This window comes from Chiloscyllium plagiosum, chromosome 3 (genome assembly GCF_004010195.1).
Source record: "Chiloscyllium plagiosum isolate BGI_BamShark_2017 chromosome 3, ASM401019v2, whole genome shotgun sequence".
Lineage (NCBI taxonomy): Eukaryota > Metazoa > Chordata > Chondrichthyes > Orectolobiformes > Hemiscylliidae > Chiloscyllium > Chiloscyllium plagiosum.
The window spans coordinates 50,290,684-50,314,832 of record NC_057712.1 but is presented as its reverse complement, the minus strand read 5'-3'; the positions used below and the strand labels follow the sequence as shown (position 1 = coordinate 50,314,832).

Here is a 24,149-nt window from a genome sequence, read left to right as displayed (position 1 = left end):
TTATCTTAGCCTGCTTGGCACACCTTCCTCATTCCTGAAGAAGGGCTTATGCCCGAAACGTCAATTCTCCTGCTCCTTGGATGCTGCCTGACCTGCTGCGCTTTTCCAGCAACACATTTTTCAGCTCTGTTAGCTACTAAGTCTTGATTACAGGTGTGTTTAATCCTTGTTTTCAACAAAGTCATAAATTTAAGATTTATAACCCCTATGACAGGAAAGAAGAACTATTTTTATGTAAACATTGCTCAGGCACGCAAACTATGGTGAAATTAGAATCCATTACACATTTTAAAAGGGATTTGAATAAATATTTGAAAAAGAAAAGAACTTTTATATTTGATTGAGACAGCAAACAGAACACCTCATCTGAAAGCAACGTCTGAAAGTGTGGCACTTCCTCAGTACTGCAGTAACGGATCTGAAGAAAGTGTGAGGGAGTGGGGCAAAGTAGGTAGCTCCAGCAGAGGTCTACTTCATGTGCAGATGCTTTTGAAGCTATTTATTTTGGAGCATTAATTATTAATTCTGCATCTCTGTAGAATTCTCTCTCCAACAGCTTTAATTTTTGCCACTATGCTAGAATGCACCCCACCTATTCCCTTGGAACCCCTCCCAATTATCTCACCCCTCCTGTCTAAGGGTCCAGTTTGACTTGGTTCCACAGAACTTGCACTGCATTCCCTGCCAATCTCAAACTGCCTAATGGTGCCACCAGCTTGCTGCCTTTACTTAACAGAAGCCTGAGCAACGATGCTCAGACGACATTTAGACGGCATCTTAAAAATAGCAACCTTAGTTCAGTGGACTGCACTCTCACTGCTGATTCTGATGTTTGCAGTTCACATCTGAGTACAAATGTAGCTGGACACTCTGGTGCAGTACTGAGGGAGTATCGCACTGTCAGACACGTTGCTTCCAGATGTTCTGTCTGTTCTCTCAAACTGATGTAAAAGATCCCACAACATAATTTCAAAGAAGAGCAGGGGAGTTCTTTTTGGAACCCTGACAAATGTTTATCCATCAATCATCATCACTGAAATTGATGACCTGGTTTACCAAGTTGCTGTTGTTGGAGCTTGTCTGCTGTGTTTCATAAGTGACAACAGTATCTATGCATCAGCCACCTTATTTGACATCTCTCTGATCAGAAGGGCACTGGACTCAGCCTTTCTGACTCGCTTAACATTTCATATTGCTCCAGTTACAATCTTCAGCAACAGTTTTTCAATTTCTGTTCACTTGCCTGTGATGATTGTTTATAAGGTGGCCAATCTCCATGAAATTGGTTCTTTGACTTTCCGTGTGAAATGGGATACAAATGGAAACAATTTGTACAATAGCTGTACCGTGGTTTCCATACTAACTGCATATCTGTAAATGAACAAATCTAGTCTAAAAATGACAGAGAAATAATATTTTAGTCTGATTCAAGCAGCCTATCCAAAAACAGAAACACTGGCCAGAGTGATTGCAAAGCAGGTGTTCTGTAGATGACTCTCTAAGGGATACATTAGCTGTTACTTCTCAGAGGGACATAAAACAATTCCACAGTGTAATTCAAAGAAAAGCTCAGAGGTCTTCCTATTTCCCAAGCATTGATGCTCTGGTGCAGTACTGAGCGAGTGCTATACTGTCAGAGATGCTATTTTTTGGATGACGTTAAAATGAAGCTCTGTCTATGTTCTCAACAAACGTTCATAGTTTATCCAGTATCATTATATGCTCCTGGGGTTAACTTTACACCATGCTTCACTTGGAGTGAGAATAGTAGAATGTACAAAGCTCTTTCTCGATCTAATACTATCATTAACTTCTCTTATTAGCTACAACTGACACTTTTTTTATGTTGCAATGGAATGTAGATTGGTTAGAGCTTGGATAGAATAGGTAGAGAGAAACTTCCCATTTGAAAATGATTGAGTATCAGAGGGCACTGTTTTAAAGTGTTTTGCACAGGAAGTGAATGTGAGGTGAGAATAAAACATCTTCATATAGTCAGTAAGGGAGGACTGGAATGTACTACCTGAAAGAAGCAATTGGAAAAATGGCAAAAAAATTAGCATGAAGATAAAACACCCAGAGGACTGGTGCAGAAATGATGGGCTGAATGGCCTCCTTCTGCGCTGTAACAATTCTATGATTCTGTTGCAAATTGTGTCTTGATTATTTAAACACTAACCATTGCAGATCTGCCATCATACCTTTTAATGCAATTTCCCAATATACCTTCATCAACTTACCGTCATTCTAATGTAGTTTGCTTTGATTCAATTGAAGCCCTTTGGATTTGGACTAGACTAAATCACTAGCAATGTCAAGACAAAATTCTCGATCATTACTTTAGGTATATTAAAGGAAAAAGAATAACTAGAGAGAGAATAGGGCCCTTCAGGGACCAAAGTGGACATGTATGGGTAGAGCCGCAGGAGATGGGTGAGGTTATCAATAAATATTCCTCCTCTATTTTTACCATGGAGAAAGACGTGAAGACTTGGGAACTTAGGGACTGTCCATATAACAGTATAGGAGATGTTGGATGTATTAGAATGTATGTTGATGGATAAATCTCCTGGTCCTGACCAAATATATCAAGGAACACAGCAATAGGCTAGAGAAGAAATTGCAGGGGCCCTGGCTGATATTTTTGCATCATCTTTAGCCACAAGTGAGACCCTGGAAGACTGGAGGGTAGTAAATATTGTGCCATTTTCAAAACAGCTGCAAAGACAAGCCTGGGAATTATAGACCAGTAAGCTTAACATCTGTAGTGGTAAGTTACTTTAGAAGATTCTGAGAAATAAGATATACATGTATTTGGAAAGACAGCATTTGATTAGGAGTAATCACCATTGTTTTTTGAGTGGGAGATCATGCCTCACAAATTTATTAGAGTTCATTGATGAAGTGACCAGGAAAGTTGACAAGGGCAGGGCGATAGATGTAGTCTATATGGATTTCAGAAAGGCTTTTGATAAGGTTCCACATGGTAGGCTGCTTTGGAAGGTTAGATTGCATGGAATCTGGGGCAAGCTGCCAATTTTATACAAAATTGGCTTGATGGTCGGAAGCAGAGAGTAATAGTGGTGGCCTGTGACTCGTGGAATGCCTCAGGGGTCAGTGCTGGGCTCATTATTGTTTGTCATCTATATCAATGATTTGAATGAGAATGTACAAGGCATGGTTAGAATGTTTGCTGATGGCAGTAAAATAGGCGGAATCATGGACAGTGAGGAAGATTATCAGAAATTGCAGCAGGACCTTGATCAGCTGGGGAAGTGGCTGAGAAATGGCAAATGGAGTTTAAAATACATAAGTGTGAGGTATTGTATTTTGGAAAGTCAAATCAAGGTAGGAGTTTCATGGTGAACAGTAGGGCCTAAAGGAGTGTAGTGGAATAGAGGGATCTTGGAGTTCAGGTACACAGCTCTCTGAAAGTGGAGTCACATGTAGATAGGGAAGTGAAGAAGACTTTTGGAAAACGGCAAATCAGGGAGTTGAGTACAGAAGTTGGGAAATTATGCTGCAGTTATACAGGATGTTGGTGAGGCCGCACTTGGAGTATTGTGTTCAGTTTTGATCACCTTGCTGTAGGAAAAGTGCAGAAGAAATTTGCAAAGATGTTGTCAGGACTCTATGGCCTGAGTTATGAGGAGAGGTTGGATAAGATTAGATTGCTTACAGTGTGGAAACAGGCCCTTCAGCCCAACAAGTCCACACCAACCCTCTGGAAAGCAACCCATCCAGACCCATTCCCCTACATTTACCCCTTCACCTAACACTACGGACAATTTAGCATGGTCAATTCACCTAACCTGCACATCTTTAGACAATGGGAGGAAACCAGAGCACCCGGAGGAAACCCACGCAGACACGGGGAGAATGTGCAAATTCCACACAGACAGTTGCCCGAGGTGGGATTTGAACCTGGGTCTCTGGCACTGTGAGGCAGCAGTGCGACCTGTGTGCCACTGTGCGACCTGCCAAGTTAGGACTTTTTTTCTTTAGAGCATAGGAGACTGAGGGGGAACATAGAGGCATGCAAGATGAGGTGGCACGATGGCTCAGTGGTTAGCACTGCTGCCTCACAGCACCAGGGACCCAGATTTGATTCCCGCCTCGGGCAACTGTCTGTGTGGAGTTTCTCCCCTTGTCTGTGTGGGTTTCCTCCGGGTGCTCCAGTTTCCTCCCACAATCCAAAGATGCACAGGTCAGGTGAATTGGCGATGCTAAATTGCCCATAGTGTTAGGTGCATTAGTCAAGGGTAAGTATAGGGTAGGGGAATGGGTCTGGATGGGTTACTCTTCGGAAGGTCGGTGTGGACGTGTTGGACCAAAGGGTCTGTTTCCATACTGTAGGGAACCTAAACTAATTGTGAGAGGCTTGGATAGGGTGAATGCACTCAGCCTTTTTCCCAGAGTTGGGGAATCAAGGACTAGAGGGTATCAGTTTAAGGTTAGAGGGGAAAGAATAAAAGAGAACCTGAGGGGCAACCTTTTTACACAGAGGGTGGTACGCATATGGAATGAGCTGCCAGTGGAAATGGTTGAGGTGGGTATATTAACAACATTTAAAAATATACGGATAGGAAATGATTAGAAGAATGTTAGTGGGCGGCACGGTGGCACAGTGGTTAGTACTGCTGCCTCACAGCGCCTGAGACCCGGGTTCAATTCCCGCCTCTGGCGACTGACTGTGTGGAGTTTGCACGTTCTCCCCGTGTCTGCGTGGGTTTCCTCCAGGTGCTCCGGTTTCCTCCCACAGTCCAAAAATGTGCTGGTCAGGTGAATTGGCCATGCTAAATTGCCCATAGTGTTAGGTAAGGAGTAAATGTAGGGGTATGGGTGGGTTGCGCTTCGGCGGGTCGGTGTGGACTTGTTGGGCCGAAGGGCCTGTTTCCACACTGTAATGTAATCTAATCTAATCTAATCTAATGTGAGTCAAGTGCAGAGAAATGAAGTTAGCATGGACAGACATTTTGGTCGGCATGGACCAGTTTGGGCCAAAGGGCCTGTCTCCATGCTGCAGGACTCTATGACTCTACTGCCAATTAGTGCTTGATACCCGCTTACTACAAGCTTATTAATCATGAAATTTAACAAATACGTGTATAAATCAGCATCAACACAAAAAAAAAATCAACCATAAATTATCCCAAAAGTGGTCAACTGTCCATCAGTGGACAAAGAGAGTTGGTCCTTTCTGCTGCTTATTGTGCAAGCATTAGCTGGAGGAAGAGGTTGAAAATGGCAGTACTGCTGTTAGATAAGTGTCACACACTGAGAAATGCTCCCACCTATTCTGTGCAATGCTAATGGACACTCCCTGAACACACATTAAACATCTCATCAAAACTGTACATACGCACCTCAGACACAGTTTTGGAGTTAAAGTGGTGGTCATAGCTTGAACAAACCAGGTATTGATGAGTTGAATCTTCTGGCCCTTGTTCCTTGGAAGTCACATTTTTAAAAATTCTTTCGTGGGATGTAATCTACCATTTGTTCCCTATCTTTATTTGTCCAGAGAGCAGTTAAACTCAACCACATTGAGGCCAGACTGTAAGGATGGTGGTTTCCTCCCTGAAGGATATTAATGAATCACGTGGCTTTTTATAACAATTGATTCATGGTCATCATTAGAGTTTTAATTCGAGGTTTTATTTTACCGAATCCAAATTTTACCATCTGCCACGGTGGTATTCAACACAGGTCCTTAGAACATTATCTGGGTCACTGGATTAATAGTCGAGCATTAATTTCACTAGACTATTGCTTCCCCTGATTCTGTGCTATCATGCAAGTTTGAATTTGCCTGAGCGAACTTTGCCAGAATGGACTTAGGAGTCTTGTTTCAATAGTTTGAACTGAGACTTGTGCTGATTTCAGGAACTGGTTATTGGTCTATGCTTTTTAATTATTCAGTTTGTCCTATTGGCCCCACAGATTAAGAATTTGTTTGAGGTTTGTGTGATTTCAGATCCTTTACAAAAAGCATGACAGGATCTCCATTTAATCTTAGCAACAGAACAATTCTTAGACACTACAACCTGCTACAGACTTTGAGGATTGTGCATTGGCTCTGTCAGAAATACACAAATATGTGTCAGCCAACAACATGTCAATGTAAGCCATCACTGTTCTGTCTGCAGTTAGTGATAAGTCAGTCCTGCATGATGCTGATACAGAGAAGTTCGGTATTTAGAAGAGAATGTTCTTACTGATGCTAACTGGGCCAAGGAGGATCCTGTAACATCCAGTATGTAAGTCAAGCATTTGAAATTAATCATAAATAGTTACAGAATTGAAAAAGTATATTCAGCCTCTCATGTCTCTGCTAGCTCTCTGCAAGAATAACTGAAATACATGAGCTTTTTTCCCCATATAATGTATTTGATAAATCATCACCAAAATTACATTCACTTGTGACTGGATTTCATTAGCCTTGTCAGTGGGACATCTGCGAATGATGGTCTAGATCAGTATTAACAGGAACTTTGTTAACAAAGCATACACCTCATTGTACAAGATGGATCACACTTCAATGTACCCTGAACTGACATATGTGAGGCACATTCAATATTTCCTGGCCCTCTTTACTCTTTAAAAAGTTAATGAAACTATAATTTTTATTTACTGATTTTCAAAGGACACTTAAATCTTGAATAATATTAAATATTATGTGGATTTACTATCTAGCTTTTTGAGATTAGATCAGACAAGGGCAGCAGATAAATTGGAACACCACCATGATAGAGTTCCTCTCCAAGCCATTCAACATCCTAACTTGGAAATATATTGCTGTACATTCACTGTTGCTGGATCAAAATCCTTGAATTCCTCCCCAGTTGGCACTGTGAGAAAGCAGCTCACCAACACCCTCTCAAGAGCAATGAGGGACAGGCAATAAATGTTGAGGAATCAGCTATGCCTATATCCCACAAAGGAATCAAAAACAAATCTCTTCAGCATTCATTTCTGGTACTGGGGATCCAAATATTTCCTTCAGTGTAATGTTTTAATGTGAAACCATGTGCCACGTTATTTACGGAAGGTTTTGATATAAGCTTATCAAAGGAGAAAACGCTTTCTATAGATTTTCTTGGAACCCTATAAAGTTATAAAGGGATGACAGCAACATTTGTTAGAATCTCTCAGTTGCCCATATCTTTCGGAATTAAAGCTTCTACCTACATATCTAGGAAGTGGACAGTTTGCTTTGAAACCCCGAGCATTGTTAATAGAATGGAAAGACTATTAGATATCAGCTGCTGCAAGGGTTTTAATTTATTTTTGCAAGAAGTGCTTGGCATTGTGCTTAGTGCCCTATTTTTATTTACTGATTACTGTTGTTCAGAAGAGGTCAGGCTGCTGAGCTAAAGTGAACAGAAAATTTCAACATGTTCAGCTCAGGCAGTCTTGGTAAATGCAATTCTCCTTAGCCACTCTGTGCTATGTTATAGTTTGTAAAAGCTAAATAAAGTGATGAGGGATGACTAAGATCATTAATATCAAACATTTCAACTCCTAACAACAATTTGGTACAAAGAAGTCCATTAGTCTGCTACAGTTGCCTTTATAATAAGGGAAACAAAGTGAACATATATCTTTTGGCAAAAATCAGATTTTACAGCAGAAAATAGGCTGGGTTTTTTTTCCTGGAGGACGGGAGACTGAGGGGTGACCTTATAAAGGTTTATAAAATCATGAGGGGCATGGCTTGGGTGAATAGTGAGGGTCTTTTCCCCAGAGTTGGGGAGTCCAAAGCTAAAGGCATAGGTTTAAGCTAAGAAAGATTTTCACACAGAGAGTTATGCATATATGGAACAAACTGCCAGAGAACATTTAGAGGGATATGGACCAAATGCAGACAAATGGAACTAGCTCAGCTTGGGAAACCTGGTTGGCGCAGACAGTTGAACTGAAGCTGTTTCTGTGCTGTAAGACTCAATGATTCAATGACTCTATGCTATAAATGGACTCCATGTCCACATAATTACTTGCTGACTGTTGTGCTTTAGTTTTAATCTTTTTATTTTCTAATGGATTAGATATTTAGCCAGCAATTTCCGCAGGCTTAGATTTATCTGAAGCAATAATACTTTGACAGTGTTCTGACATTATATGATTGTGATTCCTTAAGGAAATTTAGCATCACCTAAGTTAGCTCGAAACTCAATTAATATGGAAAAGAGCTCTTCAGTGAGTGCTGAATTTAGGGAAGTACTGATTGCAAGTCTGAATCTTTATTACACCCTGGGAGAAACACTTGGTTCCATTATTTAGTAGGTGGATCAAACAGTATCGAAACATTGACAATAGCTAAAAGCTATTTGGACCTAATCTGCCAAAATGGAATATTGCCAATTTGGAGCAGGGATGAGAGAATTAGGGTTTTGTAATGATATAAATTAATACCGCACAAAGCAGACCATTCAGCTTAACGTTTATACACTGGCATTTATATTGCACATAACTTGCTTCATCTATTCGCACATCTTTCTTCTTCTAACTCACCTTAGTGTTTCTTTGCATACTGTCATTTGCATTTACACCATTCACCTCAACTACTACAGTGTTAGGAAATCACACATTCTCAGCACTCTCCAGGCAAAAATTTCTCCTGAATTCCCAACTGGATTTATTGATGACCATGTTGTATATACAGCCCCTAATGAACAATTTGTTCTAAGTAGAACACTATCATTTTGTCTACATTTCTCACATTCTGAGGGTCAGGTTATCCATGAGTCGTCCCTTCTTTAGAGGAAACAGCAGCAACCTGTTCAGTTTTTCCTGATAAGTGTAACCTCTCAGTCCCAGCATTTCTCTCATGAATTTTTCTGCTCCTTCTCTGCTGTCACTTGATTCTTTATATAATATTGAGTCCAGAAATCTGAAGAGCGTTATCGCTGACGTGTTTCCCCTATGAGCACAGAGCTGCATTACTTATCTGCATTCTTCAACAATATTGAATAACATTTAACAACAAATTATTAGCACAGTAACACACAAAGGCTCCTTCAATAGCATCTTCCTAAACCACTATCACTACCATCTAGAAGGATAACTGCAGCAGATATATTGGAACCTCCGAGTCCCCTTCCAAGCCATTCACCATCCTGACTTGGAAAGATATTCTAATATACAAATCAGGAGCAGGAGTAAGCTACTCAGTCTCTCCAGCATTTCTATCATACAATAAAGTCACAGTTGACGTGGCATTAGAACATTCAAGAATACAGCACAAGAACCAGCCCTTCTGCCCTCAATGTATGCCAAACATGATGCTAAATTAAACTAATCACTTCTGTCTGCCCTTGGTCCATATCCCTTCATTTCTTGTATTTTGTACATTTATCTAAAAGTCCTTTAAATACCCCTATTGTATCTGTCTCCACCATCACCCCTGTCAATGTATTCCAGACTCCTACCACTCTCTGTGTAAAAAAAACTTGTCTCTCACATCTTGCTTGAACTTTCTGCTCCATAACCCCGTTAAAGGCATCCCCCCATTAGACATTTCAACTCTGGGAAAAACATTCAACCTTATCTTGTATCTCATAATTTTATATACTTCTATCAAGTCTCTCCTCAGCCTCCGCCATTCCAGAGAAAATAAACCCAGTTTTGTTTAGCCTCTCCTAAAAGCTCATGCCCTCTAATCCAGACAGCATACTGATAAACCTCTTCTGCAACCTCTCCAAAGCCTCCACATCAATCCTATAATGTGGCAATCAGAATTGAATGCATACTCTAAATGAAGCCAAACCAAGGTATTATAAAGCTGCAGCATGACATCCTGACTCTCCTACTCAATAAAGGCAAGCATGCCATATGCCTCCTTTACCACCCTATCTACTTGCATGGCAACTTTCAGAGAGCTATTGATTTGAACCCCTAGAGTACATCAATGCTGCTCAGAGTCCTGCCATTAGCTGTATACTTTTCCTTAACATTTGATCTCTCAAAGTGCAGCACCTCACACTTGTCCAGATTAAAATCCATTTGCCGTTTCTCCGGCCATATCTGCAACTGATATATATCCTGCTGTATTCTTTGACAATCTTCTAATTATCAAGATTAGAATGGATTAAAGAGGAATTGATGAAGTGCTTCTGCCTGAAACGTCGATTTTCCTGCTCCTCGGATGCTGCCTGACCTGCTGTGCATTTCGGCACCACTCTAATCTTGACTCTAATCTCCAGCAGCTGCAGTCCTCACTTTTGCCTAATCTTCTAACTATCCACAACTCCATCGACCTTTGTAGCATCTGCAAACTTACTATCCCAGCCATCTACATTTTTACCCAAGTCATTTATATACATATCATAAACAGCAGAGGTCCCAGTATGGACCTCCAGACAGAAAAACACCCTTCCACCACTACCTTCTGCTTTCTATGGGCAAGCCAATTCTGAATCCAAGCGCTAAGTCACTGTGGATCCCATGTACCTTCATCTCCTAGATGAGCTTACCAAGAGGGACCTTGTTGAAAGCCTTACAAAAAGCTGTGTAGACATTGACGTTCTGTCCCTGGGTCAAAATCCTGGGATTCCCTTACTACATTTGATCCCTTACTACATTAAAGGCACAAGGAAGATAGCAAGAATATGACATTGAGATGGTGGGTCAGCCATGTTTATATTGAATGGTGGAGCAGGCTTGAAGCGGCACTCCTGCTCCTAGCTTCTATGTTTAGTCTTTTTGGCAGCATTGTGGGCATATTAATGGCCTCAGGATTGCAGCAGTTCAGGAGGCAGTTTATAACTGTCTTTTCAAGGCAGTCAGGGATGGGTAATAAATGCTACCCAGACTTCAAAGTCCATATCAAAGAGTGTGGTGCTGGAAAAGCACAGCCGGTCAGGCAGCATCCAAGGAGCAGGAGAGTCAATGTTTCAGGCATAAGCCCTTCATCATTCCTGCTCCTCAGATGTTGCCTGATCAACTGTGCTTTTCCAGGACCACACTCTTAGACTCTGATCTCCAGCATCTGCAGTCCTCACTTCCTCCTTTTTCAAAGTCCATATCCCTTGAAAGAATTAAATAATAAAAGGTAAGCACAATAAATATACAGACAATAGAGAAGCACCTGAACAAAGCAATAAGTGCAATATTTGGGTGGACAACTTGAAAAAATAATCCTGTGTCATCACATTGTAATTTAAGAAAGAATTTTAAACTGCCCTATAATAGACACTTGTCTAGATGTTACATTAGTGAACTGATAAAAAAACCACGCTTAATAAAGCAGAGACTGTGAATTCAAATACCACCTTAAGAACATAAGAACTAGAAGCAGAAGTAGGTAATTTAATTGCTCAAGCCTGCAACAACATTTAATACAATCATAACTGATCTTGCACCCCCCCCCACACATTCCCCATTACCCACTAGCCTGTTACTCATTAAAAATCTGTCCATCTCCCCCTTAAATGTATTCAGTGTCCTGTCATCCACTGCACTCTGTGGTCGTAACTTCCACAGATTTATGACCCTTTAAAATAAATAGTTCCTCCTCATTTTTTTAATATCTGCCATTTATTATCCTAAAACTATGAAGCTCTTTCTGGATTGCCCCACAAGAGGAAATATCTGCTCAATGTATACTTTGTCGATCCTCAATAACACCTTATATACTTCCATAAAATCTTGCCTCATTCTTCTAAACTTGAGCACATATACACCTAAACTTTTCATTCTCTCAACCTGTAGCACTTTAAGATTTTAACTTAAGTCAACAAAATGGAACTCAATGAACAGTAAAACTGATCAGGCAATTGTCAGATTCCCATTAGAAACCTACCTGTCTTATTGATGGTGTTAATATTTGTGGATATGCTGAAACACTGCAGCACTTTTGAAATAAAAAAAACTGAAAGTGTTTTGAAAATACTCAGCCATCTTGGCAGCATCAATGGAATAAGAAACAGAGCAAATGGCCAGGGTTCTACAAAGGCCATTGAGTTGTGTCCTGGTGCTGGTGGACCTTGATAAATGTGGTCTCAAGAGGTCAGTTCAGCTTGCCAACACCTTTAAAACAGTTTTGAATTTTGACAGGACCATGAGGAGGTGGGTTTGATGCAGGACGTGGGAAATAATATTGACACAATGTATGATGTGGAGGAGCTGGTGTTGGATTGAGGTGGACAAAGTTACAAATCACAAACTTACAAATATTATTATGAATTGACTGTCTGCATTGACTGTCTACCAGTTGTGTATTTTTTGAGCAAAATAAAATGTATCTATTAATATAATTCTGCAAATACAAATTCACCCCATAGACTTATGTATGTGAGTGCACGCAGGAGGGAGAGAGAGAGATAGAGAGAGAGAGTGCATATGAGTATGTGGGCGTTTGATTGTGAGTATATGAGAGAGAGTATCTGTGTGTGTGCAAGTTTAGTAAAATAAGTGCGTGAGTGTGATGTGATATAAACCTGTGAGAGGGTGCGTGTATGGGTGTGAATGTCGAGGCTGTATGTGTGCATGTATGAGAGAGCGTGTGAATGTATGAGAGAGGGTTTGCGTGAGTGTGTGAGTATGTAAGAGACAGAGAGAGAGTGTGTGTTTGTGTGTGTAAAGTCACCTATAGTGTGTCACCTATAATGTGACATGAATCCAAGGTCTCAGTTGAGGCCATCATCATGGGTACTGAACTTGTATAACATTTTGTAAATTTCACTTTGGGAAATAGAACCAGTCTGAATCAAGATTGGGATACAGACAGATTCTTACCTCACACCTTTAATGCATTGTCTGAGCTAAGATGTCACCTTTATATGTAAAACCTTAACTTATCTTGTGAATGTGACTTAAAAGAACTTCTGGGATTTACATATTAATGAACCGAAACCTGTAACCCATTCTAAAAGTTGAAAGACTTAATAACAATCGAGGTTTGTTAAACATATCATTTTACTTGCTTGACACTAATCTTTTGCTATAAAGTTTTGCGTTTTATGGTCCTGCCGCACAATCACCATCAACAAACACATCGACCTGGACCCAATATACCAACCACTACAGCGGACAGCTGAAACTGACAACCGGAAGCGGCAGGGACAGACCACTATAAACACCGGAGGAAACATCAAAGAAGCACTTCGCAGGAGGCTCCCAAGCACTGATGATGTCGCCTAGCCAGGGAACGAAATGTTTGCAACAAAAACTTCCAGCTCGGTGAACAGAACCACAACAACGAGCACCCGAGCTACAAATCTTCGCACAAGGTATCTGTATATTGCTGAGAGCTATTTTCAAATATTTTCCCTTGAGCTCATACTATCTTGCATTTGTCAGTACACAGCTGTTGCATTTTCCCTTGGGATCAACTAAACCTTTCAGTAGCTATCTGAGAAAGACATCTGAGAGGCCAATTGATGCCCATCAATTGTGCTAATCCTAACCTCCCATGTTATGCCACTGTTGACCTCTGTGGCCTTCCCAGGAGCTACTTGTTCAGATTAGGAAGCAGACTTGGAGTAAATTTTCAGGGTGGCGGGCAATGAAGAGTGGGGTACTGCAGGGTTCAGTGCTGGGACCCTAGCGTTCACAACAACGATTTGGATGAAGAAAGTAAATGCCGTATCTCCAAATATGCAGATGACACTAAGCTAGGTAGCAGTGTGTACTGTGAGGAGGATACTAAGAGGCTGCAGGGTGACTTGGATAGACTGGCTGAACAGGCAAATGAAGTATAATTGTGAGGTTATTCACTTTGGTTGCAAAAATAGAAAGGCAGATTATTATCTGAATGGTGGCAGTTTTGGAAAAGGTGAGGTGCAACGAGACGTGGGGTTTATGGAGGAACAGTCGCTGAATGTTGGCATGCAGGTGCAGCAGGCAGTGAGGGAAGTTAATGGCATACTGGCGAGAGGATTTGTGTTTTGCAGTAAGGATGTCATGCTGCAGCTATACAGGGTCTTGGTGAGGCCACACCTTGAGTATTGTGGGCAGTTTTGGTCTCCTAGTCTGAGGAAGACATTCTTTCTATTGAGGGGGTCCAGCAAAAGTTCACCAGACTGATCCCCAGGATGGCAGGACTGACATATGATGCATAGTCATAGAGTTGTACAGCTTGGAAACAGACCCTTTGGTCCAACTAGTCCATGCTGACCAGCTATCATAAATTAATCTAGCCCCATTCACTAGCACTTAGCCCATATCCCTCTTAACCCTTCCTGTTCATATACCCATCTAGATGCCTTTTAAATATTGTAATTGTACCAGCCTCCACCACTTCTTCCGGCAGCTCATTCCATACACACACCACCTTATGTGTGAAAATATCACTCCTCAGGTCCATTTTAAATCTTATCCATCTCACCCAACACCAATTCCCTCTAGTTCTGGACTCCTCCACCCCAGAGAAAAGACTTTGTTTATTTATCCTATCCATGCTCCTCGTGATATTTTAGACCTCCATAAAGTCACCCCTCAGCTTCCAATGCTCCAGAGAGAACAGTACCAGCCTATTCAGCCTCTCAAACCTCTAATCCTGGCAACATCCTTGTAAATCATCTCTGAATCCTTTCAAGTTTCACAGCATCCTTCCTATAGGAAAAAGACTGGATCGACTGGGCTTGTACTCTTGGAATTTAGAAGAAGAGGGTGGCATCTCATAGAAATATATAAAATTCTGATGGGACTGGACAGGCGAGATGCAGGAAGAATGTTACTGATGTTGGGAAAGTCCAGAACTACGGGTGCCAGTCTAAGGATAAAGGGTAAGCCATTCAGGACTGAGATGCGAGAGAATTTCTTCACTCAGAGTTACAAACCTGTGGAATTCTCTACCACAGGAATCTGTTTGGGCCAGTTTATTTGATATATTCCTTGTGGTTAAAGGCATGAAGGGGTATGAAGAAAAAGCAGGAATGGGATACTGAAATTGCATGATCAGCCATGGTCATATTGAGTGCTGGCACAGGCTCAAAGGGTCGAATGGCCTACTCCTGCACTTATTTTCTGTTTCTTTGTTTCTACCAATAAAAGAACAGCAATTGCCAAAATGACTACTGCCTATTTGGAGACAATTCCCACCTGCTGGAGGCGGCTGTGCTCCTCTAAGCGAGTGATAAATTTGTCTCCTCGCCAATTAGGTCATTTAAAATTTCAAAGTAGTGTTGTGAGAGTTGGCCCAGGTGACCTGGGGCCTGAAAGTCATCCAATATCCAGCTCTTGAACTTGCATTGGAAATCCAGCCCATTATCCCAGGTCTATGACCTGTCCTGAGAACCTACAAAATGTTAGAGATGTAATAAGTTTTGACCAAGTGAAGGGAATGCGTGTAAATAAGAAGAAAAGGGAAGTTCCTTGTTAAAGTGGAGGAAAGAAAAGATTAATTGACAAAAGCCCTCATGCTGCAAGGCCACAGAGAGAGACTGCCCTGCTGCCTGACCTGCTGTGCTTTTTCAGCACCACACCTTTTAACTCTGATCTCCACGATCTGCAGTCCTCACTTTCTCCTATTGTAAGGTTTGGCTAATATGTCTGAGAAGTCGCCTAATCACCAAAGGAGAGGAAAGAAAAATGCCATTGATTAAAGTTTACCTGCACTCATTCATATTTTTTAAAAGATGAAATAAATTAGACAGCATCTGTAATGAAATAAATTATTCTTCACTGGCACAGTTTGGTGGAATGAGCACCTTGCCCCATCCCACTTTACATCTGATCAGATAATTCAATTTAAATGCACGTGAAGCTTCCATAAATAATAAATTGAGTGAGACTAGAATATTAAATGCATCTGCACGTTTAAAATATTTGCTGTCAAAATCAGAGTTCTTCTTAAAATTCTATTTATTAAATATATTTGTGATTAATTTATTGTTAGTTGTTCTCCATGTTCCACTCCCCAATTACTAATGCACATTGTGTAAGGAAATACAATGCTTAGATTCAGGTGATAAACCAGGATGACAAAATGTGATGTTTAATGCATTTTATTATTCCTGTGCAGAACTAATCATGGCTGGTAATCATCTGGGGTGAGTGCTGATAAATCTATTGGGATGATTAGAGATGACAGAAAGTAAGGTTGAAATGAGTACTTCGGTCTGAGTGGAAACACATCAGACTATATTGAATATACAGTACAGAGACAGCCATGACGCTCAAAACAAAGATCTCCTCCCATTCCTCTTAGTCTCACTTGAGCAATATGCCCTTATATTTGTCTCCCCAGTGCTCATCTGGCTTCTCCTTAAAATGTATCAGTGCTGTTCACCTCAGCCACCCCCATTGGATGCGAGAGCCACATTTCAATTGCTCTTTGGGCAAAGAAGTTTCTTCCTTGCTTTCATTTTCAATTCACTTCTTTGTCCATACAGAAAAAGCTACTTGGAATTTCATTTGCAGTACATTGTTTGTTCTTTAAAATAATTTACGTATCAGCAAATAATAACAATAAAAGAAGACAATATTGAATGGAAATCTGACTTTGATGAAATGATATATTAAAGTAATGCTAGGATAATTACAACAATCAGTAAGGCCATCTGAGTACATACCCTCATCTGTTCATCAGTTCTTATTCATTATTCCCATGAAGAAGGAAACCAATAAATTTTGGAGCCGATTTGTCAAGCGTTTGAGAGATTGCAGGCTTTTCCCTGAATGAATCCAACAGTACTACTGACATAAGGGTTCAGCATCACTGTTCATGACACTCTTCCATTTTGAATTCCTCTTTGAACTTTAGAGTAATTTTATTAATTCTATGACAAACTCGCCAATGAGAAATGACAAAGACAGAGAGTACAAATACGTCAGTTTGTTTCTGAGGCTGACGCAAAGGTTGGAAACATGCCATGTTACTTTCGGCACTGACAGAACTTGTGCTGGAAGCACGGTGGATATTATTTCAAGAGCTGACAGTGATCCATACTGGGAGTGTGTTAGGAATCTGGGATTAAGTGCTGAAACACAGCTACTGTCATGTTTTGGTTGTTAACATCTATCCTGTTGGATTATACAGTAGTTATCATGAGTGGTGTTAGGATAAGTACTTAAACTATTTTAGTGAAGAGTGGATAGATTTAGAAGTCAATGGTGGTGGGTGGTTGGGAGTATTAAACTTGGATGGTAATGTAAATTGGGCAATTATGAATACGTTTTCATGAGACCTAATGGGGAAAAAAGTCAAGTATAGCAAGAGGTGGGCTGATGTTTCATAGCTGTTGATTCACCTGATTAATAAGACCAGAAGTTTTAGGAGCCAGAAGTCGGTCAATCAGCCTATCAAGTCTGCTCCACCACTTAAAGAGACCATTGCTGATTTGAAAACAAAACCCTGCAACTCCACTTTTTTGCCTTTTCCCCATAATCCTTGATTCCCTTACTGATTAAAAATCTGTCTACCTCAGATTTGAGTAAACTTAATGACCCAACCTCAACAGCCTTCTGCATACAACATTTCACAGATTCACTAACCTCTGAGTGAATAAGTTTGTCATAATCTCCGTCTTAATTATGTGATCCCTTATTCTGAGATCACATCCTCTGGCTTGAGACTCTCCGACAAAGGGAAAACAACCTTTCTGCAGGTAATAAAGAAAGCTTACTCTGTCAAACCTTCTAAGAATCTTGCACGTTTCATGAAGGTCACCTCTCAGCTTTCTAAATTCTGAAGAATGGTAACAAAACCTACTTATCCTCTCCTCATAAGACAATTCCTTCATACCAAGGATATTCCTAGTGAACATTCTATAAACTGCCTCTATTGAAATAATATGTTTTCTTAAATAAGGAGACCAAAACCACTCACAGTACTCCAGTGTGGTCTCACCAGCACCTTGCATAATTTCAATAAGACTTCACATTCTTATACTCCGACACCCTTGAAATAAGGGCCAGTATTCCATTAGTCTTCTGATAACCTATTGCACCTGTGTGCTAGCTTTGTGTTTTATGCAGAAGGTCCTCTAACTTGCTTTGTGTTACAGCTTTCTGCAGGTTTTCTTCATTTAAGTAAGACATTGTTCTTTTGTTCTCCCTTCCGAGATGAACAACATAATATTTTCACATAAGGGGTCCAAAACTGTTCCCAATTTTCCAGCTGTCATTTGACTCATGCCAGGTATGGTTTTAGCAAAACCTCCCTACTTCCCCTTTGAAATAAAGGCCAACATTTCACATACCTTTCTATTACCCAGTGGACTTGGATACTAGCTTATTGTGATTCATTGAAGAGGAAAATCCCTCTGTTCTGTGTCCTTCTGCAGTCTTTATCTATTTAAATAATATTCACCTCCACTACCCTTCCTGCTAAAGTGTGTAACATCACATTTTCCCTAAAATATTCTATCTTCCAGGTTTTTGGTCACTCGCTTGTCTATGCACCTCTTTTGACACCAACAATGAGACCAACTTCATCCACTACATTCCTCTCCCACATGGGAAGCAAGTCCAAGATTTATTGGTCCCACAGACAACAATGAGATAATAAAAGCATTGTAATTAAGGATAATAAAAGCTTGTTTTAATTGCATTTTCTTACCTAAGTACCTTGAACAAAGGACTTCTATGTTCTCCATAAAACTAATGCAGTGCGATATAGAATTAAGGTCTTTATTTTCTGTAGTGTTCGCTACTTTCTCTTATCTAGAAGCTGACTCCTTTAACATCAGAGAACTCCTCAGGAGCTAACACCTGATGAATCATGGTCAATCTTTACAAGATTAGAAGTGAAAGTCTTTTCAGCTCGAGGAAAGACATTTATTTTCATCTTTTTATTCTTTCATGTGATATGGAGGTCTCTGGCAAGGACAGCATTAGTTGCCCTTTGCAATTTGTTCTTGAACTGAGTCTTGCTCAGCCATTTCAGAGTCAATCGCATTGCTGTGGGTCTGGAGTCACATGCTGACCAGACCACATAAGGACAGCAGATTTCCTTCTCTAAAGAGCAGTAGTGACCCAGATGAGTTTACAGCAATGTGATCATTGTGATCACATCACTGGTTTTACATTCCAGATTTTATTAATTGAATTTAAATTCTACCAGCTGCTATAGTAGGATTTGAACCTAGAGCATTAGCCTCACAAGTCTCACATAGCAAGGTAGTTATGAGAAGGCAAATGGCGTGTGGTGATGTCAGTAGACTAGCAATGGTTAATGTTCTGGGGTCATGAGGACAAGTTTGAATTGGTTAGAATTTTATAGGTTTCTACAATATTTCCCTCATTCATCTAAACTCCAGTGAATATAGTCCTAGCCAACCCAGTCCCTACTCAACAATATAACATTACCTCCTTTACAACCATTACCTTCCATAGAGTAATTGCTGCAGGAATGATACCAGCATCAGTGCTGAGAAAGATCAGGGTTATCTGGGGGAGAGACCTCTGGAGTTGAGGATTGCAGGGGGTATTGGAAGCGATGGGTAGTTTACTAACCCTGTACTAGGGCCAGTCCTTCAGTCAAGCATAAGCTACTGCAGATTGGAATGTTTTCCCTATCCAAAGACTGCACTGGTTTACTAACTGGCTGGCTCTTTTCCATCCCGTCTGGAGCTGCAGCCCAAGTAGGGTGAGCCCCTTAATTGGCATTAATTGACTATGGAAGGAGTAACATAATGGAAGCTGGGTCTTCCTTTCCAGAACTCATTTCTGGAAGCTGGTGGAGCTCTTATGCACCTTCAGCCTGTACAATGCAGCTTGCTTTCCACATCTGGGCTGGGAAGATTCAATTTGTTCCAATCATTGATCTCCCTGCTAATGTTAACATTATGACCATCTTTCAAACATTCAAAGATTTTTCTTCTTCGTTCATGGGATGTGGGTGTCACTGACTCAGCTGACATTCGTCACCCATGCTTAGTTGCCCTTGAGAAGGTGGTGGTGAGCTGCCTTCTTGAACTATTGTATTTCATGTTTTGTACATACCTCTACAGTATCATCAGAGGGGAAAATCTTAGGATTTTGATCTAGCAACACTGAATGAATAGCGATATATGCGTGATGTGAGGGGAACTTGCAGATAGTGGAATTCCCATGTATCTGCTGTCCTTGGCCTTCTACGTAGTGGTCGTCAGAGGTGTGGAAGATATTGTCAAAGGGGCCTTAGTGAATTTCTGCAATACATGTTGTAGATATACACACTGCTGTCACAGTGTGCCGGTGGTGAAGGGAATGCAAAGCAGAATCCAGAATAGTTATAGCACAGTGGGAGGTCATTCGGCCCATTGTGTCTGCATTGGCTTTATTACCTAGTACCAATCACCCTCTTTTTTCTATATCTCTGCACACCATTTCTAACCAAATAATTATCCAATTTCCGCAATTATACAGCAATTTTTGTGACAACGCATTAACTTTAAAAAGGTTATTTTGCCCTTGGTTTTTTTGAAGAGCTGTCATAAAGGCAGAAGTACTGAAGTATCTAGTTTAACGAGGAAAGGGGAGTGGGCAGTTCTCCCAGTTAAGTTTTTTTTTCTAGTCTGTTTTTACTACAGTAGTCACGAGATGTGGGAATCCAGGGGAGTTGTAAGCTTCAGTAAAGAACTCTCAAGTCTCTCTCTCTCTGGATGCTGCTCCTTTCTGCATGCAAGAATCTGTGTTTGAGTTTACCTTTTTGCCAAGGTTTGTGTTTATGGGATGCTACTGTATTGGAATAGCTAATTAGTATTAGTTACTGTATCGGGTTGGTTAAGTTTTCCAATAGTTAGTTCTTCTAAATTCCGCTTTCTTTTGTTCATGTTTCAATTGTACTGTTTAAATAAATACTGTTTTGCTTAAAGCCAAGTGGCTTGACCAGTTGCATCACACCTGAAACACCCATTTCACATCTGCCTTCAAAATAAGAAAAAGTTAGGGTCTAGGCTACATTCTTAGAATGTTTTGAGGGGGTCTGGCCTAGTCTATAACAGTATACCACTGTAAAAACATCCCACCCAAACCGCATGATAGGATCAAATATCAAAGAGAACAGATGATCAAAAGCTTCATCAAACAGGCAGCTTTCAAAGAGTGTCTTAAAGGAGGAGCACAAGGTAGTGAGGCAGAGAGGTTTATGAAGTGAATGCCAGAGGAAATAGAAAGCGCAGCTGCAAATGGAGCATGGATATGCAGGAAGTCAGAATTCAATGATCACAGGAATGTAGGGGTTCCAGAGATGGAGAGGAAGAGAGACCATGAGAAATTTTCATACCTGGCTGTATTTTTAAAAATACAGACATTAGCAGGAGTCAGTACACATTGGTGAACACAGAAGTGTTGGTATGAATTAGTACAGGCATAACAGGGCTTTGGATAAGTTCAAGGTAGTGCAAAATATAAGGTCAGTTGGGACAGCATTTCTAAAATCAGAAAGAGAAAGGAAGATTATCCATTGGGGTTGATTTTGTCTCAGCAGCAGCCTGCAGGTTATGAGCAGCTGTAGTTACCTCTTATTTGATAATCCCTGTTTAATGGTGAGTTAATTGAATAAACAGCAACCAAAATGTTGTGAGCAATGTTATTGTCCTTTAGTATTTGTGTAACATTTGAATGATTAAAGGCTTCTATGCCCCATGTCACTGAGGAAAATGTAGCTGGTGAAAAAGAAACTTTAAAATGTTGTATTTTAGACAATTGCTGTTTTAATTTACCTTTTTCCTGTTTCCTATAAAATTTTTATCCCAACAGATGGCTCATCATAGCCCCATGTACTTCAGCCACTTGTAAAATTTGTGATTTATTGCATGCAAGATATTTTTGTATGATTGCATTGTAATAAATCATAACTGTATTGATACAAGCGTATTTGAGGGTCCAATGTGCGACTTGGAATTTGGTTATATAGTGATGAAAATTCTAACCCATCCTTTTGATCTACTGTTTATAATAATTCATCTTCAAAATACTTCAGTTGGAGATAATGTTTCTTTGTTTGAAAATAAAAGTTTTTACATTAAAAGAAACAAATCATACTGACTTCAAAACTTCTGCTGTGATTAAATATTACTGGGCTAATCTAACAATCAAAGATTATTCCCTTTCTTCATTAATAACAAATTACAATTGTTGAACATGTTATGATACCGACATGAAATGTTTCGCTGACAGTTTTGACTAATCTACATTATGATGCAGAGTTATAATAAAAAGTGAAAGTTCTTGCACTGTATATTCTGACTGCTACCTCTATTTAGGAGAAGCAGTATTCAATTTCTAGCATGTGCACCAGTACATACTGAAATTGTAATTTATGAACCTACTCTGATCAAATTTCCAGCCTCTTTTCTGATCCATTGCTGAACTGCTATAAATACATTGACAGAGCTGTCATCACCACCAGAGATCAGTTTCTGTTTGGCAACTGCTTCACAATTCTCTGACATTCACAGAGGCATGGTTAATATTCAGCAGCACCAGAAGTTAGGAATTCCTTGGGTCACTACACAGGTGACTGAAAGATCCCGTGCTTTCAGGCAGCAAGTAACATTCAGAGTGAGTGCAGTTCAAGAGGGGTGAGGTGGTGGCATTGTGGGAATGTCACTGGACTAGTCGTCCAGAGACCCAGACTAATGGTCTGGGGTTCAAATTCCCACAATGATAAATGGTGGAATTTGAATTCAATAAAAATCTGGAATGAAAAACCAGTTCTATGGCAACCATTAGGTTCTCTAATGTCCTTCTAAGGACAGAAATCTGCTATCCTTACCTTGTCTACATTGAATTAGATTACTTACAGTGTGGAAGCAGGCCCTTCGGCCCAACAAGTCCACACCGCCCCGCCGAAGCGCAACCCACCCATACCCCTACATTTACCCCTTACCTAACACTACGGGCAATTTAGCATGGCCAATTCACCTAACCTGCACATCTTTGGACTGTGGGAGGAAACCGGAGCACCCGGAGGAAACCCACGCAGACACGGGGAGAACGTGCAAACTCCACACAGTCAGTCGCCTGAGGCAGGAATTGAACCCAGGTCTCTGGCGCTGTGAGGCAGCAGTGCTAACCACTGTGCCACCGTGCCGCCCACATGTGACTACAGACCCACAGTAATGTAGTAGACTCTTAACTAGCCTCTAAAATGGTTGAGCAAGCCACTCAATTTTCAGGCAATTGGAATGGGTAACAAATTCTAGCCTTGCCAGTAATCCCTTCAAATAATAGTCAGGAAAATGTGATTACGAATATTTGTCATGATCACCTTGTTAAAGCAAAAATAAGAAATTCTTACTTTAGGAACCCCTTCTTAATCTGTGTTGTAAATATTAAACAGAAAAAACGTCCACAAACATATTTGTAACACAGAGTAAGAAGTGGAGGTTTTGCCTCACATTATCAAATACATGTCCAGTGGGACCAGATGTAGCCATCTAAACACAACATGCCCCTCTCAGCTCACTATACCTGAGCAGACCAAACAAATAATGCATAGTTAACTTTGAAGATGGCAGGAGTGAACAACATGGGAATCTCGGCATTGTAAGCAAAGCCAGATTACAAAAGTCATGGACTTCTGCTCAATGAATATTAAACATGAATTCCACCAACTGGAGTATTATATCAACCCCAACTGGAATATTATATCAAATTCTGGGCACTGAGTTAAGGAGAGACATGGAGACTCTGAAAGGTGGGGTACAGAGAGATTTATTGGAAAAGTTTCAGTGACAAGGGGTTATGAGGATCAACTAGTCATTCTCCTAAGAGTAGAGAAAGCTAAGAGAAGATTTGATAGGGTGTTTATAATCAAGACCCTAGATTACAGAGCAAATGCATCTAATAGCTGTAGGGTTGACATACAAATGAGAGTGATTAAAGGTGATTGCCAAAAGAAGTAAAGATGATGACAGCAAAATCTTTCTCTTCGCAACATATGGTTTGGATTTAGAATGTGTAGCTTGACAGACAGAACAGTGGTTCAGTGGTTAGCACTGCTGCCTCACAGTGCCAGTGCTCAAATCCACCCTCAGGTGACAATCTGTGTGGAGTTTGCACATACTCCCCGTGTTTGTGCAAGTTTCCTCCAAGTGCTTTGCTTACCTTCCATGGTCCAAAGATGTGCAGATTAGGTGCATTTGCCATGTTTAATTGCCCATAGTGTCCAGGGGATCTGTAGGTGAGGTGGATCATCCATGGGAGATGCAGGGTTACAGTGTTATGTTAGGGGGGTGGTATGCTCTTCAGAGTGTTGGTATGAACTTAATAGC

The 24,149-nt window shown here is 40.5% G+C and overlaps 1 protein-coding gene across 2 annotated transcripts in view; it reads right to left on the bottom strand.

The window, feature by feature from the left end:
* The window catches only part of LOC122543221 (collagen alpha-1(XIX) chain), a 412,403-nt gene that overhangs the window by 225,401 nt on the left and 162,853 nt on the right, over positions 1–24,149 (bottom strand). The window lies entirely within an intron of this gene.